This window comes from Geospiza fortis, unplaced genomic scaffold (genome assembly GCF_000277835.1).
Source record: "Geospiza fortis unplaced genomic scaffold, GeoFor_1.0 scaffold129, whole genome shotgun sequence".
Lineage (NCBI taxonomy): Eukaryota > Metazoa > Chordata > Aves > Passeriformes > Thraupidae > Geospiza > Geospiza fortis.
In genome coordinates, this window is record NW_005054522.1 from 860,292 (window position 1) to 879,308 (window position 19,017).

Here is a 19,017-nt window from a genome sequence, read left to right on the forward strand (position 1 = left end):
ATGACCCCAAATTAAGAGCAAGTCATCACCTCTCTGAATTAGGTGCTGGAGGCCAGCAAGGAACAGTCACAGATCTAAGAGGACACCACAAAGATATCTTTGAGCAATAAAATCCTTTTAAAAAAAATGTTTATTCACTTTATTTGTGGCTACCAGGAATTTCTTCGGTCAACTCTGCAGTAGGTTTTGGAATTTATTTCTAGTTTGTCAGTGTTATGCTCAAATCACCAAGCAGTCTCCAAGGTTCATCTTGATAGAGCAGTTTCAGGAATACTCTGGCAATCAAAATTAGAGAAACAGTCAAGAAGGATGGAAATATTTTCCAGTGTTGACTAAAAGCAAGCAGTAAGCTTGAAGCATTACTTAACAGTGTAATGAGAAATGTCGGTTCAAGCAAATACTTTTTTTTTTAATAGGATTTGTTTTCTTTGTTGTGTTGCAGAAAAAGAAACGATGGCTGAGTTGCACAAGTGAACCAGGACGACGCAAAATTAAGTCAAAGAGGAATGCTCATTTTCCTATTTTGTAAGTCTGTTGGTCTGCTTTTCTATAAGACATCCATTTAATTATAAAGGCCATGAGTTTTGCTCATTTCCTGGTTTGTGAGTGCAGTTTGTTGAACTGTCTGGGTCCCCTGGTTTTGGGCTCAATGTGAGTGGCACGAGGTGGATCTTTGCTCTGCCTTTGTCATCACCGTGTCAAGGCACAAAGGAGGTCAAGGCTGGCTTGTGTCTTAATTATTGTTGTAGCTGTGGTGATCCAGGGATGTGAAGAGGAGAGCTTTGGAAAGGGATTTTGGCCTCCAAAAGTTGTTGGTATTGTCTGTAATATCAGCTGGTGTGAGAAGAGTTTGGACCTTACTTTGAAGCTGCTGTATTTTGGCTATTCTGGAATACATTTAAAACGTTCACTTGGGTACTGTAAGAGCTCATGGTTTGATGGGGCTTGGAGCAGCCTGGTCTAGTGGAAGGTTTGGCACAACAATTTTTCCATTTTGGTCAAAAGAGCAGCGTGTTCTTCAGTGGTATTTTGCATAGCAAGCCTTACAGACCATCTCTGTGATTCTCTTGTAGTATTCAGTGGCACATTTTAAAGAGAGCTGGTTCCAGCTGTCTTGAACAGAGCGCGTTCTGGGTGATGACAACATCTACCCTGCAGTTGTAATAACAAAACCCAAGGTGCTTTTACTGAATCTGGTTTCACACCAGCTAGCAAGTGGACTTATTATAAGATGATGCGAGGTTTTCTATGTATTGACTCAACTCTAAAATATCTATAACTCTGCAAAATGCATCTCAGCTTGTTTACTAAGCGAGAATTGTTATTTTTAATGCATAGGTTTTGAAATTATTGGTGATTTCAGTTTTTCCGACAGCCTTTGTGGGGTGTTTTAGTTAAAATTGTTTTGTACTTTTATGGATGCTATTTTAATTTATACCTATATCTTTATTTTTTAATTTTTTCTGTCAGAAAAGTTTTTAAGTAATTCTGCAGAGTTGCTTTTTATAGACACTCAATATTTTAAAAAAAGGCAAAAAAAGCTTGGTAGAACATGTGTCAGGCATCTGCAATTCCTTCAGCATCATGTTTTCCACAATGATTTAATAGCTATTGAGTCTCCTCAAATATCTTTGTTTCCAAGACCTATTTTATGGTAATAAATCATCTTGGCTGTTAAATTCTTGAAATGATTCAGTAGGACAGTCGTTTCCTTAGCACATTCCCTGAGAGATCATAGATAGAAATGGAAAACTCCTTAACCAGGTCAGCTTTTTCCCTGCAATACATGTGGTCAGTGCTGGAAGTGATAATGAAGTTGCCAGCATTTGTTCTGGTGAACTGCAGTTGTCCAGTGTTCCCTGTTCATTTCTTGCTAATTTACAGTGAGTTTTCTGTTAGAGGTACTAAATTGCATTGGGAAATGCTGAGCCAGATACAGAATAAGAGACTTGTCATGGTGTGGTGGAACTTTTCATTTAAAAAAAAACTCTGTCTCAAAATTCATATAAAAATACCAGTGAAATCACCCAAGACTTTAATTTCCTCTTCCATTTGCACCTGGGGTGGTGGTGGTGCAGTCCTTGGGGTAGAGGTTGATTTAATAAATTGTCAGCTATATGAGGGTGGTTAAGTCATGATACCTGCTCTGTCAGTCTCTGTGGGATAGTCATGCGTTGTGTAACCCCTTGTGGCTTTCTGACACCTCGAGAAAAGTCTGTTGAAATTGGTTATTGCCTACTGGGGACAGGCAAGGAGGTAATTCAGCCAAGAGTATGTGAGGAGTTCTCTGTATTAAGTAGCTCATCTAGAACATCATGTGTGTAAAGAAAAAGGAGATGTGGTTTTGGTCAAAACTCTGGACATCTGGAGTTTCAGGGAAATAACCAGCAGGTTAGAGAGGGATTCAAGGAGAGATGGTATCCCTTGACCTAAGGTGTGTATCTCTGTGAATTACTGCTGGTTTCTTTCTGTGATGTTTTCCAAGGTGAACATCAGATATGGTTGCAACCTCTATGGTAGCCCAGAGAAGCTGTGTCTGCTCCATCCCTGGGAATGTCCAAGGCCAGGCTGGATGGGGCTTGGAGAAACCTGGGATAGTGGAGAGGCTCCCTGCCCATGGGAGGGGGTTGGAACAAGATGATCTTTAAAGTCCTTTCAATCCAAGCCTTTTTATGATACTTGAATCATCCTTTAGGTTGCATGCTGAGGACAGCAGTAAGTCCTGGTCTTACTCACATAAACATTTCTTTAAAATAATCAGACTTTGTGATCTGGGGTTCTTGGTTCTCTTTCCTGCCTCAGAAAAGGAAGCAAAGCTTTGCAGCTTCCCCAAGGTTTAGAGCAGATTAATGTATAAAATTAGATTAAATCTCTTACATTTGTTTTGGAAAAGGGATCCTTGTATTCCTACAGGCCTTACCTGCCAAACAGAGATAATTCCATTTTAACTGTGCATTTTCATCAGGTGCTTTTACTGCCAGACATAAACCTTCATTTTTCAATGATGTCCTTTAAAATGATCCAAAATAACTTTTGTTACAGTAGCAATAGAGAACAACCTCTGCTTTTAAAAGATGGACTCCAGAATTCCATCTGCCCTGTAGGCTCTTGGCAGGAGTACACTGTGTCATGGCATTGTATTGATTCCAGTTGATGTCTTAAGGAAAAGAAACACTTGTACCATGCACACAGACATATTTAGGGTTGGTAGCAGTATTTTCTGTCATAGCCCTGTTTGAATTTTTGGTTGGTTGTGGGAGGCTGGTCTTAAAAGAGACCAGATGATAAGAAACTCTTTACTGGCTGGGGAAGCATTCTGCTAACTCATGTACCTTCCACAGACTGGCTTTGTCATTTGTGTTTGTCACTTGTACCTGTGAAGTGAGGGCACCAGGGCTGCTTCAGATCTCAGGCATAACAATAAATATTAATATTTTAACTCTTCATGAGTAAAAGCCCAATATCTGACCTCAGGAGGAGCTCACTCCTGCCTCATCTCTGAGCATGTAGGTTTATCTTAGAGCATATTCCCCTTTCTGTATGAGAAGGAGAGTTTGAAAAGAAAATCACAGACAGCAAGGGTAAAGAAAGCCATTTTCCTCTTCAGGTGTCCCTTTTCTTCTGAGAAGGTCCATGGGTGTGTATGGCATGAAAGGAGACAAACCCTGAAGGGGTCAGTGAGGGGAGTAGCCATTCACACAGGCAATGGGTATTCAAAGAGAAACTCTCCATTTGACAGTGCTGTCTTCTAGATGACTTAGAAACATAAAAACACCAGTTGGTTTTAAAAGAGAGCTTTTAATTTCTGTCAGATGTGAAAGTACCTGTAAGTTTAATGTGTGCTCTGCAAAAAAAAAGAGGAGCTTGCTAAGATGAGTTCTTAGATTTCCTTTTTTTGCCTTTTCTCTTTGGTGAGGTGGCTCCACAGAGAAAACTCTGGCACCAGCGTGGACACTGAGAACCTTTCATGTGTCTTTTGTAGGAGCAGTCCTTGTGCCACATGAGCTGTGTGCTGGAGTGATCTGTGTTACTCACTGCCCTTCATGGGGCTAAAGGATGGTTTGTCAGTGTTTTGGATCATTGCCTCATCTCTGCCTGCAGTGAGGTGTATCTGCATCTAAGCAGATAATACATAAAATGCATTATACATGATATTAGTGCAGGAAGTAGAAGCATCGTAAATATATATATTTAGTAGCATCTTAGCAATTTCAATTTTCGTAGTTTCCAAGCAGTGTTTTCTCTCTTCATAGGATGGAGTGCTGCTTCAAATCTGTATTCAGTGTGCCCATATGAAAAGAAATTTAGGACTTTCTTCTTTTTTCCTGTTTCCTTGGCTCTGAAATACTAATTCCTTTTATATTGTGTGTGTACAGAGGAGGAGCTAATGGCTGAGATACCACATCAGGAAAAAGGAAAGCTTAAGCAGCCCAGAATTAACACTTAAATCTATGTGGAAAACCTTGCTGGAGTGCAAAATGGATTTAGGTTTTTAAAATGAAAGAATGGTAGGACAGAGAGATGGAGCCTGGAGATCTGTGTGTTGTTTTTGCTTCTCATCTGTTGCATAAGCTTGGACAAGCTGCTTTGCATTTTCCTGCTTCATTTCTCCTGTCAGAGATCTGTGTGTTTTACTTGCTGTTGGTAAAGCACTTCAAAATCTTGAATTAGTATTATCATGGACTTCTCTGAGCTTACTTAAAATCCATTTCCTTCTCACTTGTGCTTTCCTAAGAGCATGAATAAATAGAAATTTCTTTTTTTCCCAAATGCTGTGGATCGACTGATATTCTGCAGCTGCTCAAGGTCAGATTTAACTGCTCCTTTCTGCTATCTGAGCATCCACTGAGCAACTCCAAATCCAGAGTCTTGTTGGGTACATTGTGTCTCTAATTTTCTTAGGGACATGGTCTGTCAAGAGGTCTTTCCTTCATTATATTCAGCAGCTGAGAGTTTCCAAACCTCTTGGTGTAACAGACCTCCACAGGCTGATCTTGCACAGAAATCAGCCAGAGCCTGGAGCACTGTGTGTGGGTGGCTGACCTGGGTGATGCTGCAAACTCAGTTTGTACCCCCCAAAAGCACTGCCAGGGTATCAATGATCTCTGCAGCATCCTCAGGTGTGTGGCACAGCACTTCAGCGCCTGTGCACCTCCTGGTCCTCAGAAGTGCAGGACTGATGCTCCTGTGCCAAACTGGGGCACAGTGAGTGTGAATCTCAGTGCAGGGAGACGTTCTTGTCCTCAGGTGCTGCTGCTGCAAATATGAGGAGTGAATTCAAGCAGGAATTAGAGGGTGTAGATGCAGTGGTTAACCAGGAAAGTGCATTGATCCTGCTCAGCCTAGTGTTGCAGAAATTTAGTTTGCAGAGTGTTAAATCACTGCTGTTAGAAGAAGCCCCTCTCCAGTGAAACATCCCTACTCAGAAGCAGCTGCCACACTGCTGGGCAGCTCTGCCTGCTCCATTTAAAACATTACCAGCATCCTGGCAAGGATCCCAGGGACAGAGCTGAGGAAGTGGATGGTGTAAAAGCAGAACAGTTTGGGCTTTTTGTTCTGCCTCCATCCCTCAGCCTTGCTGGGACTGTGCTGTGACAGAGCATCTGCATCCCACGCCTGGAGACACGGAGAGCGAGCTCCTGAAGGGTGGCTCCTCATCCCTGGGCTTCCGTTCAGGGGTGTTAAAAGCCCTGCAGGCTGTACACAAGCGAGCTGTAATTTATTTTAATTAAATACAATAGCTGCATGCACGCTGCAGAAGGGATAAGACAGGGATTCCCCACCTCTGATTTATCGTCTTGCTGTTTGGATTTCTTTGCCATTGTCTTCCCACTCACAGATTTATGCAGGGATGTCTCATCCTCTCCCTCCTGTGCTGTTAGCAATGGCATCTGTCTTTCAAAATACAATTTTTCTTAAATTTTTCTGTTGTTGAGAAGCCATTCTTGCTGTGTATAGCAGAGCCGTCTCTGCCTTCCTGACACACACCTGTGCAACATTTATTTTAATCAGAGAGCTACAGGAAGCAAAATCCCCATCCCTTGGAAGCCTTCTCATAGCTGATTTTTATTTTTTGAATTAGGGAGCTGGGAGTACCCATCCTGGGGCTGGCAGGCAGCCTGGCAGGAAGCTGGACAGACTGGCCTGCTGGCCAATCTTGTTGCCTTTTATAGAGCTTTTTGGTTAAATCAGCACATTTCCATGCAGTTGGTGCTTTGCAGTGTAGAATTGTTGTATTTGGGAGGTTTCTGGCTGGCTGTGGTTTTAGTCTGCAGCTTGTGACTTCGGGAGATGGTTGACTAATTTTAATAATTACTAGAGATGATTTTGTGAAGAGATAGGAGGTGTTTCTGTGGAAGAAGGTCCTTTTGGAATAATGGATTCCTCCGCTGGTGTAAGGGATTGCCTGATGCCTGACACTGTTGGGGTAGGTGAGTTGGCTGGCAGCAACCTCACAGTCCCCATCCACAACTCTTGCACAGGAACTCTTTCTGATCAAATTGCTACACAGTGGTTTTTTTTTTAATGGCTTACCTGGGGGAAATCAAAACCATGCAGGACCTGGATATCCCTCCCACCTCTTTTGGTAGGGCAGAGCAAGAGCAGTCAGTGGGGAAGCACAGCCTGGAGGAGCAGCAGAAGCCTTTGGGTCTGGAAGGCAACTCCATCCACACAGCTGTGCCTGCTGCTCCATCAGGAGCCGTGGAAGGAGTTGAGGAACATTTGAAGGAGCTGGGGTTGTTTAGCCTGGAGAAGAGGAGGCTTAGAGGTGACCTTATTGCTCTCTACACCTTCCTGAAGGGAGGCTGTAGACTGGTGAGGGTCAGTCTCTCCCACCAGGCAGCACTGACAGAACCAGAGGACACAGTCTCAGGGAAGGTACAGGTTGGATATTAGGAGAAAGTTTTTCACCAAAAGAATAACAAAGTACTGAAATGCTCTTCCCAAGGAGGTGGTACAATCACCATCTCTGGATGTGTTTAAAAAAAGACTGGCCATGGCACTTGGTGCTATAGTCCAGTTGTCGTGTTGGGGCATAGGCTGGACTCGATGATCTTAGTTAGAGGTATCTTCCAATCTCATTATTCCGTGATTCTATGGGACTCTGGCCTTCAGGTCATGGACTTGCTGGGAGGAAGCCAATTTGCATTCCAAGGCTGAAGGTTGAATGATGTTGTCATTTTCTGGACTTCCTCAGCATCTGATGTAAAACCCCTCAAACCCACTGGCACAGCAGAACCATCAGTCCAGCACTTGAGACAGATCAGGCTGATCTTGAGCGTATTTTCTCTCTTAGATCTCTTCAGTAAATGAATCTGTCTCCTTGGAAGGTTCTCTAGATCATGAAGCATTTTGAGGCTCTGAGTTTGCAATGAATCACTGTAGCCTCGTCCCACAGCCACAGGCGCTGACGTGTGCCGGCTAGCTGCTCCCAGAGTGGCCGGCGGAGACCATGGGTTCCGCCACTCCTGGGTTCTTCACAGGAACCCCGGGTAGTGGTTCCATCTGCGGCGTGGGTGATGCAGGTGAGAGCAGGACTACAAAGCACTGAGGCGAAGGAAGGAGAGAGCAGACACTCATATGGATGCCAAGGCGCTTTATTGACCAGGTGGGGCTAGTGACAGTGTCAGAGAAGGACTGTTGGGGAGGCACTGATATGATAAAGGGGATGGGCATGATGGGAGGAGACACGAGGGAACCAATAAACGAAGCCCAGGGGAGGAGCGAGGGACGCAACTGAACCAATAAGGATTGCACAGGGGAGGGAAAAGCATCAGGAGACAAATCGTATCTTAAGTAAAGGGATAATTGACGTAGAAATTTTTCGAAATAAAGGGGAGTGGTTACAATGATGGACAGGGAAACTGGGCAGCACCATGAGGGAGGAGATAAACTTATAAGGACACAAGGGAAAGGACTAGGGGATCGGTTACCGTGACAGACAGGTCACTGGCGGGAAAACAAGGGACAAACAACTCAGGAACAAACCTTTATGAGGGAGGAACATGGGGAGAACTGAGGGTCAAACCATAATCTCAATTTATAAAAAATAACCAACTTTACAACAAAACCTGTATAAAACACACAATGCTACAAATCACAAATTAGCAGTTCCTAAAAGAATAATGTCAAGTGAAATTGGTCTTTGCTTAAATTGTTGCTGCTTTCAGAGTAAACATGAATGTGACCTGGATTCTCAGAAGCAGCTCATATTGTCGTGGCCTTTGAGTATTCCTTAGAATGGATCTGATGTTTACACAGACATAAATAATCATCTGTATAATTTTGCTGAGCCGCTCTTAAATGGAGTGCCATCCATCAGGGAAGGATATATTTGGAAGTACAAAATACTTTAAATGTTTGGGTTTTGTTGTTGACTGTTGGAGGTCCAATATTTGCACAGTCACTGTGTGAAAGCTGAATTTGTAAATCCCATTGGAGGAGAACTCACATGATAACTGAGAGCACCAGTGAAAAAATAAATAGGAAAACTCTCCTATTCTGTAATTAGTTTGAATAAGTTTAGTGGTTCTTGTGTACTTCACAGGATCCCATACAGATACACAAGAGATAAGTAGTTCCTCAGAAATCAAAGGAAGTTTAATCTTACAAAACTTTCATAATAGGCAAGTGTGGCCTTTTTATCCAAAGGCTAAGCTGGTTAAGCAAACATCTAATATTGACTTCCTTCTTAGTCTGGCTTTGGGTGTGAAAAGTATCTCTACCAAAATGAAACATGCCTCTTTTTAAACTTTTGTTAAAAAAGAGGCATGTTTCATTTTGGTAGAGATACTTTTCCCCCAAAAAGTGTGTGTGCCATGAGCTCCTGCCTAAGCCAAGGGTGACTCTTTTAACTCCATTTGTGCTTTCTGTTTTCTCCCCGTGCTCTGCTCCAGTGCTCAAGGGGCACAGGGAAGTTGAGGTCTCATAATGTGGCTGCTGTTAAATAAAACTAAACTGAGATTCAGGCGTTCAGAGCCTGCAGGAGTAAGTCTGCAAAATAGTTTTTTCCATACCCAAGAAGCGTGAGTCAGATTTTGCAAAATGAGTCAAAGCTGTCCTCAGATTCGTTTAAGTTGTTCTAATGGATGTGTAAATTAGACCAGTATTAATACTGTGCACAGGAATGGCTTCTGAAGCTGGTGTAGTTTGCAGTGTCCCCATGAGTGCCAGAGGGGACAGAGGTGATGAGGATGTGCAGCAATTTGGGTTTGCCTGGGAGCCCAGGAAGGGTCAGGAATCCTCCTGCAGCACGGAGGGTGCGCACAGGTTCCCTTTAATTCATTGCTGTCCTGGGAGTCATCCAGGGCCTGAGAGGTGTTAATGTGAGTGTGCTCATCCTGGGTGATGCTGCTCAGCTGTACCTTCCTCCTCACAGCCCCATAGACGTGAGGATGGCCATTGTCCCTGGAATTGAGAACTGTGGCAAAATTGTAGGAATTGTGGCAAAATCCTACTCGGCTCATCCCTTGGGAGGCGTGTTGGGTTTCCAGACACCACTCTCACAGCAAGAGCAATATTCTCCTAATGCCTTCCTGGAGATAAATAGCCTTTCCCCATGCTTTCCATTGCTGATGCCAACATTCCTGTGCATAGAGCTGTCTTCCCAGGTCAAGTGTCTGGAGCTGCCACCCTTCACCAGGATGTGAGTCCCGCATGGTTTGCTGGCTATGTCATGCAGGAACACTCCCTTTCCTCAGAAGGAACTACATGACCATTAAACCTTGAGCCACAGGAACCTTCCAAGTCTCAGTTTCTTCTCTTCTGTTCCTATGTTTAACTCTGCCTTTGAGAAATCTTCCTTTGGATTGTGACTTTTTGACCGGGAAGTGAATTTGATGGCTCCGTTCTCAATCGTCGCTCTTTGACTGGCCGCAGTCAACAAACATCCTAATATTGTGCTCAGAAACGTGACTAATCCCTCCTGTGTTGAATGAACTGGTAGACAGGCATGCATTTATTTTCCCTGTTCCTGTGTGTAATCAAACTAGAAGGAATTTTTGAAATTTGCTTTTTTTCCACAGTTTTTTTGGTGGGGACCCAGAGGAAGTGAGTGATGGAATTCAAATGTAGCAGTTAAAAGATTTTTGCCATTACATACTTGTGGTACAAAGATGGGTTGGCAGCATCAGATACCTGATATGTGCAATGTCTTGTAGGTCCCTGGATGGTTTTAATTCTTTAGAACTCAAACCAGTACTGAGTTGTCTTCACTCTCAATGAAGAAAGTCATGTTTTTGAAATTTATTTGGTTTAGATCATTCAGATCTTCATCTTTTTTAAAGGGTTTTGATTTATAAGATGATGATTGTAGAAGAGTGGAATTCAGGATTCCAGCAGCAATTCTGTCACTTTTTTTCCCCCTCTAGTTTAATTCTGGCAAAGTTTTGTGAAACACACAGTGTTTAAAAGGTGTTCTGTACTTTTTTTACTCCTTTTCTGTCTTGTTCCTGACTTGTTCCATCTATGAGAGTTTGTGACTCCATTACCTTTCTTCATCTCCAATCTGCCAGTAATTTCTGAGTTAATTAGCAAGAAGCTGACAGCAACAGGTTTGAGATTTTTTCTGCTAAGATTTCATTTTGGGAAACTCTCGTGTTCCAGTTGGAGAAAGTATCTTTTGCCTGAGGGAATTCAGAAGTCTGCTTCCCTGTCATGCTGACCTGCAAAGCTGTTTCTCTCTCTGATGTTCATGTAAATTTTTATTTCTAAGGAATTTAACAAGATTCACCATTGTCAGTTGCCTCTCTCTGACAGCTGCTCGAGGAGGTAGTTTGAAGTAAACCTGTAATTTTTTGGCACCTGTAGCTGAGTAAGATAAACCCAGTTCTGATCCATACCAAAAATCTAGTCACTGTTGTATGGGTGCAGAGTCTCCCAGAAGGTGTTTTATGTACATGACTGCTTTGTCCTATTCCCTGCAGATGGTTAGGGATGCTGGAATGATTCCAGAGAAGACAGATTTAAAATCAGAACTCACTTTTATTCAGGATTTTGCACCACTTCCTGGATGGTATGATAAACAGTTACTTGAAAAAAAAGAAAACTTTTTATCTTGTTTGGAATCTTTCTTGGGGTTGCTGCCCCACATGCTAAAGACAGATCTGGCTGTTTTGATGTACAGGAAAATGCTTGAGGATCTGGTGTTTAAAGACTATGAAAAACCACTTTAGGGAGTACCTGTTGTATTTTCAACCACATACATTATTGCTCAGCTCTTTATGTGAGGCATGTGCCATGTCTCCTCAGACAGTGCAGAGAAATCTGTCTTCATTGAATCTGTGTGTCATTTTTAAACACATGAAACAATAAAATCACATTGTTCTGAAACACCAGACAGTATCAAACCCCACGTATAAAATTCACCCACTTGATTCATGTTTTGTTGCTACAGTGTGTGAAATAGAATGGAGGTTTCTGACCCCTAAGAAAATGAATTGCCATTATGGTTTTATTGTCTGCGCACGTAAAGTCTGTGTTTCACCAAGTATTTGTCAAAAGGGAGGAGAGTCCTTCACTATTTAAAAGAGGGCATCACATTAAAACTGAGCTCATACCACGGTGTATTTTTTTCTCTCTCCTCTTTTCCATTTTTGGGTCAGATGATTCAGGTTTTCCTCAGTGCTTTTAACCTTTTGCCATCTGACTGAGCTGCTCAGGGGACAGAAGAGCTGTGAGGGCATCACTGAAAAAAATGCCTCTGCTGGGAGAGCTCTGTTTCACTGTCTCACAATGTTTGCTTTCAGTTCTTAGCTCTTTGTTACTCTCTATTTTTCCTCAGCACTCAAGTGGCATCCTGGTAAACATTCCTATATTCTTTCACTTCTAACACTTTCCCCTTCTAGTGGAGAAATCCATGTGTGAGATAGAGGGGAAAAAAAGGGGTTTGTAGCTCATATAATTTACCAGGTCTTCATAGGAATGTAGACTTAATTGCTGGCAACAGAGCAAAAACCAGACCATTGCTGTTTCTTACTGACATTTGGGCAAAAATTTCCATACCTTGCTGGATGTTACATCATAAAATCATCCTCATATTTTGTTCCCCAAATAATAAAGTGAATGAACACTTTATCTTCTTTTGTAGAATGCACGAGAGAATTTCCAGTGCACTTGTGGGCTGCCCTGTCTTTTAATATTTTGAAATACACTTTAAAACATTCATAGGGATGTGCAAGTGTACAAGAGTGTGCAGCACAGCAGTGACTTAGCTGGATTATTTGGATGCAGAGTGGTAGAGATGGCAGAAATATATTTGAAAATACCCTCCAAATAGTTCATGTGGTTCTTGTGCAGTACAGAAATACTCCACTGAGCAGACTTGAACCAATTATTGAGTTGAAAAGCAGAGGCTAAATTCTGATTTTAAAATGGCTTTACGTCCTCACGAAGACCAAGTATTTTATCTTATTTTGAGCATCATAAATCTGCCAAAGGCAACAGAGTTAGAACAGACCCCCTTTGCTGCAAGTGAAAGCTGAATTTGGTCCTTCTTGTTCTGTGCTTTTTACTCATGTAATAATCTTTCCATAAATCATATACTTGAAAGGTTTTACTTCCTGCTTTTACCAATCAGATAGTGTAAAATGCAGATGAGCCCAGCTTCTGGTTTATTAAATATCAGCAGAGCACCCCCTCTAAATCCCCTTTGGTCACACCAGCCCTGTTTTCCCCTCCTTTGAAAAGAAGACAGCAAGAATGAGACAAACTTTGATAAAGTGGAGTTTTTTGGTCTCCTCCCTTTCTTACTCTGACCTGCGCTTTGCTTTCGCTATAAAGCGAATGTAGAAATGACCCTGTGGGAGTGGTGAAACTGCAGCACAGAAACAAAAACTATTTGGATTCACCCGAAAGCTGCTCATTCGCTTACTCCTCTTTTTATTAACGGCTCCAAGCGTGCAGCCTGTCTCGTTCTGACTACGTGTCTGTCAGCAAGAGCAGAGGTAATTCATGTGTCTCTTTCCTTTTAATAGTGCTTTAATTTTGCCAGAAAAGCTATTTATATCTTTATGATTATCTGTTAATTTAACTACTTTAAATATGTGCTTAGAGCTGCCTCCTTTTCCAGTAACTTTTATGGTTTTTTTGAGTAAAGAAAAGGGGGGAGTTTAGATTCAGAACCATGTTTTACAGGTGGAAATCCCAGCTGTCTTTACTGGAGGTTGCAAAGCAGCTTCCAGCAGACATCAGCAGCCAAAATTCAGTCTATAATAGGTTTTTGTTTTAATCATCCGCGTCTACCACGATGAACATCTCTGTGTGCTGTTGGTGTTGCCAGCACTTTCGTGTTAGGGAAAGTACATTACTGTAAACTGATGAGCAAGTTCTTGTTGCTGTTTGCTCTGGCGGGGTAGGATATTTTTAGAAAGTCGCTTCAGAAGCGTAGAACTTCCTGATACTTTTGTTGTTATTTTTCTTTGGACTGAAAACGCAGGACTGGCAGCGTTTGAGTTCCGAGAGGATCGCTCTCCCAAGGCACAGAAATGTTCCTGGTCCCTGGCTGCCAGTGCAGGTGGTTAGAGTTATGAGACCAGAGGTATGTTAACGACCAAAGAAAAGTTTGGTTTGGCTGGTGGCTGAAGCAGAAAAACCTCTTAAATATCACCAGGTAATTTTGTGCTCCTTTAACGCCTTCGCAAGGTTTTTGCGTGAGGGAAGGAAGGAAGGCAAGACAAACGGAAATCCTTTAGATTTTGGTAGCACTACCTTAGATGGCCCCTTCTGGAGCTGTTCCAGAAATCTTGCTGGGTGTATTTCCGTGTTCTTCACATGAAACATTTCCCATTTAATCTTGGAAGGTCTTGGTTCTTCTGGCTTGTGTAGAACCAGCAAGCGTGGTGACTCTGTGAATGTGCGTGTCTGTGCAAGGGGAAGTGGTATGATGACAAGTTTAAAGAAAGAAGGACCCTCTGGTTACATGCCCTGATTTTAAAAGAATATTGCCAAGTGCTTAATGACATGTGTGAGTCTGGCTTCTGATGTTTGCATTAATTTTCATGGCTGCAGTACAGGTCAGTTTGTCTCTGAAAATGTAGATTTTCTGAAGTGCTCGGTGAACTCTGTGTTTGTCAGTGCAAGGACTCAGAAGAGCAGCAGTCAGCTGTATTGAGCAGGGAAAATGTACATCAGAACCCTAAAGTTAAAGGTTAAAATTAGAGTTCTCTGCCTGTGATCTTGGGCATGTGATTTCATTCTTCCGTGTTGCAGTTTCCTATCTGGAAAATCGGGATTAGTATTCCCTCTTGGTAGAAGTGGTGCTTAGGGACATGGTGTGATGGTGGACCTGGCAGTGAGGGGGTAATGGTTGACTCAGTGATCTTAGAGGACTTTTCCAACCTTAATGATTCTGCTTTTATTTCCTTATGTTAAGGAAACGGAATTAATTCATTACTGTTGTTGTCTCAACATAATCTATAAGAACCAAGAATTGTTACAGTCAGGAATTCTTCCAAGTGACCATAAAGGTTTGACAAACAAGACACGATGAGTTACAATTAATGGTTAAACTCTATTCCTCTAGCAGCTCATGCCAGTACTCTGATTGCTTCTGTTGAGTTGCAAGCTGATTAGAACCTAAAATTAGGTTTGTTGAAGAGCAAGAGGAGTTTACATGAAGGGTAGTCATTACCATCAGCTAAATAAGATTTTATTTAAATTAAAATTGTGCAGTAATACATGGTGGGGGGGTTGGAACTAGGTGATCTTGAAGTCCCTGCCCAGCCTGACACCTTCAGTGACCAACTCAAGATGACAAAATTCTCACAAATAGATTTGCTGGCATGGCATTTGTATTCAATGATTAACTGCGTGTGGTTTTTTAAAAATTCTTTTTAATGCGCATTTCTCCAGACTTAAAAAATAACTCAGCTCTTTGAAATTTGGATTTCAGCTTCTGCTCAAAAGCTGTGAATGTGCTAACATACATTTACTGGGTGTAAGAAGCTGACTAAGTAGAAATGCAGTGTACAGTAGATAAGCAAGGTGATGCTGTCTCTTTTTGCTCTATTTAATTTGGGATTTAAAGTGGTAGATCAGTGAATTGTTTTTAAAATATTTGTAGTTTTGCCACCCATTTCCAGGTTTTTAAGGGAGGAAAGTTTGTCCTCATTTTTGCTGAAAGATGGACCTGATAGGAGCAGAATTTTCCACTCCCTGGCTTGCTGGGTCATGCCTGGGGTAGACTTGGTGTCCCTGTTGTCAGTAAAATGAGGATAATACATGAAATTGTTCATAGGTTCAGAAATCCTTCACTGATTCTTAGCCCCTATGAAGACAAGAGATGGGAGCTTACAATTAGTGCCAGTGTTTTTAACCAGCTTTTAGGACCAAAACTTTGCAATGAGTTTGCACCTACATGGCAGCTTAGAACCTGCCTATTTTTTGTCCTTTCTTTCAACCCTCTGCTTAACCACAGCACACATCAAAGTATTACCAAAAAATAGGAGCATAGGAATTCATATTTGAAGAGCATTATCCATAGATGACTTCATGCTTATTCCAGTCTTCCTTGTTTTGAGGTTCTGAAATGCTTTTGTAACTTTTTCCATTCATATCCCTGCCTTGAACTGAAGCCATGTTGAAAATGATTTTACATTCTCTAACGAAACTTCCAAAATTTACGTCCAGCTCCAGCAACACTTTACTGCTATAGCCCTTTTTTCCTAATCTGCAGAAAGGAGCAAATGGAAATGAATAGAAGCTGGCATGTTTCTTCTTGTGCAGTTTTATTGGTGTGCATGTTTGTTCATTTGTCTCTTCACTTGTAGAATTCCATGATCTTACAAAGTGGTTTGCGGTTTGGTCTGAATTGGTGAGACTTTCCTATTTTTCACATTTCAACCATTTCTGACATTTTCGTGCGATAGAAACAATGCAGCAGAGGAGCCACTGTTCTTTTGAAAATAGCCAGTAGATGCATTGGTACCATCTCACTGCTTTGAGAAGATTTGAAGAGTATCTTAAAGGATTTTTGAGCATATTTTAATGAAGATTTTTAGAAGCCTATTCATTTGTATTTCCATGCCCAATTGTCCAAAGATTACTAACAGGGATAGATATATGCCAAAATGTGGATTTTATGCACAATCCTGATAAGGGTGCCTGCAGTTCTTGCTGATTTTTTCTGTGGAATATCTGTGTTGCTGCTTGCCTACAGTCACCCATTATGTTGTTCTCATGCTTTGACTTAAAATGGGGGAGAATTTGGCTGTATCCTAAGCATGGGACTGAGCAGCAGCACATGGAACAGGGTTTGGTCAGACTTATGACTGCTGGAACGTGGATTTGAGCGTGATGGTAAATCCACAGCTGTATTTTCTTTCAAAAGCAACACTCCGTGCTGTACACACTGTAACAACAATAATGCTCTGAAGCAAGAGGTCACATTGATCCACAGTGGAGTTCACTGGTCCTCAGACTTCAGCTGAGGTCAGTAATGAACTGAAACAACCTTTCCAGCATTTGCTTTTCCTAGTAATGGTGCCAGTGGAGGAGCTGGGAACGGCCTCCTGGAGTTTTCAGGGAAACTCATTGTTCACATAAGCCCTGAGAAGGAATTTCCCTTCCTTCTTGGCCTGCTAGGTATGCAGTGAACCATACAGTTTGCTTTAGCTAAATACAATCTGCATTTTATTTTTGTTTTGTTTACTGACTTCCCACCCTCCAGAATATCACTGTGTTGTATAGTCCACCTTTGTCAGCAGCCTGAGATTTGCTGCTGGTGTTATGCAAGTTGTTGGTCATGGAAAAAATGGAAATAGGTGTAAATTTCACCTGTATTGTGCCTTCAGGGAAATGAGAACAAGTGTTTTGGTTGTTTTGGGGCTGCAGTTTGCCTGGGGCACTTGTGGTTATGTATTTTGTCCTGGTGGACCTCTGTGTGCTGGGACCTGCACTCCTGGGAGAGGACATCACTCTCCTGAGGATGAAAGTGGCTTCTTGGTTGTCTCTAAAGAAGATCCAAAGCTGGTGCACTGCAAGAACAACACCAGGATGCCAGGAGTCCTCTGCTGCTGGAGCTGGTGTGCGTGGTCAGGCTGGTGACATCCATGTGCAGAGCTTGGGGTGGTGACACTGTGGTGGTCAAACAGCAGAGCAGCCCTGTTGACTCTGGACTCTCTGGTGGTGGAGGATTTGTGGACTCTGGTGGTGGAGGATTTGTGCAAAGACAGGAACTGCTGTGTACAATCCCTCAGGTGCTGTCTTGGAGGAACAGGGCCACGTTGCTCTGGGATCCAGGCTGGATCCGTGCCTCTCGGAAATACCATGGCCAAGGCAATAAAACCACCCAAAGATGCCAGGAGCTGGCTTTGCAAAGAATAGTATTGTTATTGATGGTTTTTCATTAACTAGGTTACTCCAGCTTCCTGTTATCAGACGTATTTGAGAGTTGACTGTGCTGTATTGTATCAGAGTTCCTTTCTCCTGCTTCATGGTCCAGAAGTTCGGCTTTTCTTTAGAGATAGCATTAAGCTGTTTATTCAGTATCCCTTGTGATCCAAACATGGCCACGTTGTTTGGAGACGCAAATCTTCAGTATCACTGCGGTCACTGTATGAGCTTCCTCAAAGCTGGGTAAGATTGAACAATTGGTTAATTTTCAGTGAGCAAAATTTCCTTTTTTTGTACAGAACTTGCCTCCACAAGCAATGTGATGATAGGGCTGGCTGCATGACCACATTTAGTAAAACACTCTCCTACCAAGGGTTCTTGCTGTTAAATAAATCAAAACATGCTATTTCGCTGGGTGATTTGTGGGAAATTAAGTAAAAGTTTTATAATTGGAGCCTCTGCAAATGCTAAATAGCACATCACAATAAAATTGTTCAAGTCTCCTTACATAAATTGTTTATATGCTGCTAATCCTTTCTTACAATGAAAAGAGCATTCAGGGGAGTTTTAGTGTGGGGAATTTGTATAATCTTGTAGTTACTTATGCATTTGACTTTCATGGTTTGGCTGACAAACCTATTGACAGTTTTAAAATCTGAAGTTCCTACCTGCGCCCAGCTGGAAGTTTCTTGTATGGAATACTTCTCAAATCTCCTATTAGAACTGCAGAATAATCTGGATTACACTGACTCTGCAAAGGAAAGAGATTTCACAAAATGCATTTTATTGTCAGTCTTTCCAGAGTGAAATTTCATCCTTCTTGCAGTACCTTTGTCCCCAACATTCTGCTAACGATCCTTTCCTTTTCACTTGGCACACCAAGTCCTAAACCTTTGTTCTTGACTGCTTGCATGTTGAAACCTGGGAGAGACCTTCTGTAGCCTTAACCTTTCCTTGCCATGGAGAGCAGCCAGCACATAGCAAAGCACTGGTGGAGAGTTCGGGATGTGATGGCCAACGCGCGCTCGCTGTGCTGGGAGTGAAATCCCTGGGCTTGGCTGGAAAAATTTAACCCAAGAGCTCCAGATCCGTGTCGCCTCTTGTGGAGGAAGACATGGAGGGGGACTGGTTCTCAAAGGATTAAGTTCTCAAGGTTTTAGGAGACATAAAGCAGCTTGGTTCACGTGTGCAGCGCTGTGGCCTTTAACACGTTACGTGTGCGTGCATGGGCTGGGGGAGGCTCGAGGAGAGGCTGAGCTGAAGTGGGGTGAAAACAGAATTAGGGCTGACCTAAAGTCTGCACTCAAACTCTGGGGAATAGAGCGATGTACTGGGGGCAGCGCGGTTCGGTGGAAGTGCATGGTCAAATTTTCCCTCAAACCCTCAAATCTGGATGGTAAATAAGAACATATTGTCTCTTTTGGTGACCTTTCTTCAGTTGTACCCATCTGGTTGCTCCATATCCTTGCTCTTTCCAAAGAGGAACTCACAGGGAAATAAATAAGGCATCACCGACTGTGCCAGAGTGAATTTGCTTATAGACATGTGAGCATGAATGGTGTTATGAAATGGAACAAGTTGGGTGTAGGGAATTTTCGGATCCCGAGATGGAAATAATTTCGGAGAAGTATAGACAAGTTTGAAGCAATACCAGAAGAAGTGAAAGTTGGTAGGCCTTTTTTTTTT

General features: G+C 42.3%; 1 long non-coding RNA gene across 1 annotated transcript in view; it reads left to right on the forward strand.

The window, feature by feature from the left end:
* The window catches only part of LOC102039626, a 79,112-nt gene that overhangs the window by 22,969 nt on the left and 37,126 nt on the right, over window positions 1–19,017 (forward strand). Inside the window, exon 2 of the long non-coding RNA XR_265492.2 lies at window positions 443–525. This is a non-coding gene — a long non-coding RNA (uncharacterized LOC102039626). The remainder of the gene's footprint in view (window positions 1–442; window positions 526–19,017) is intronic.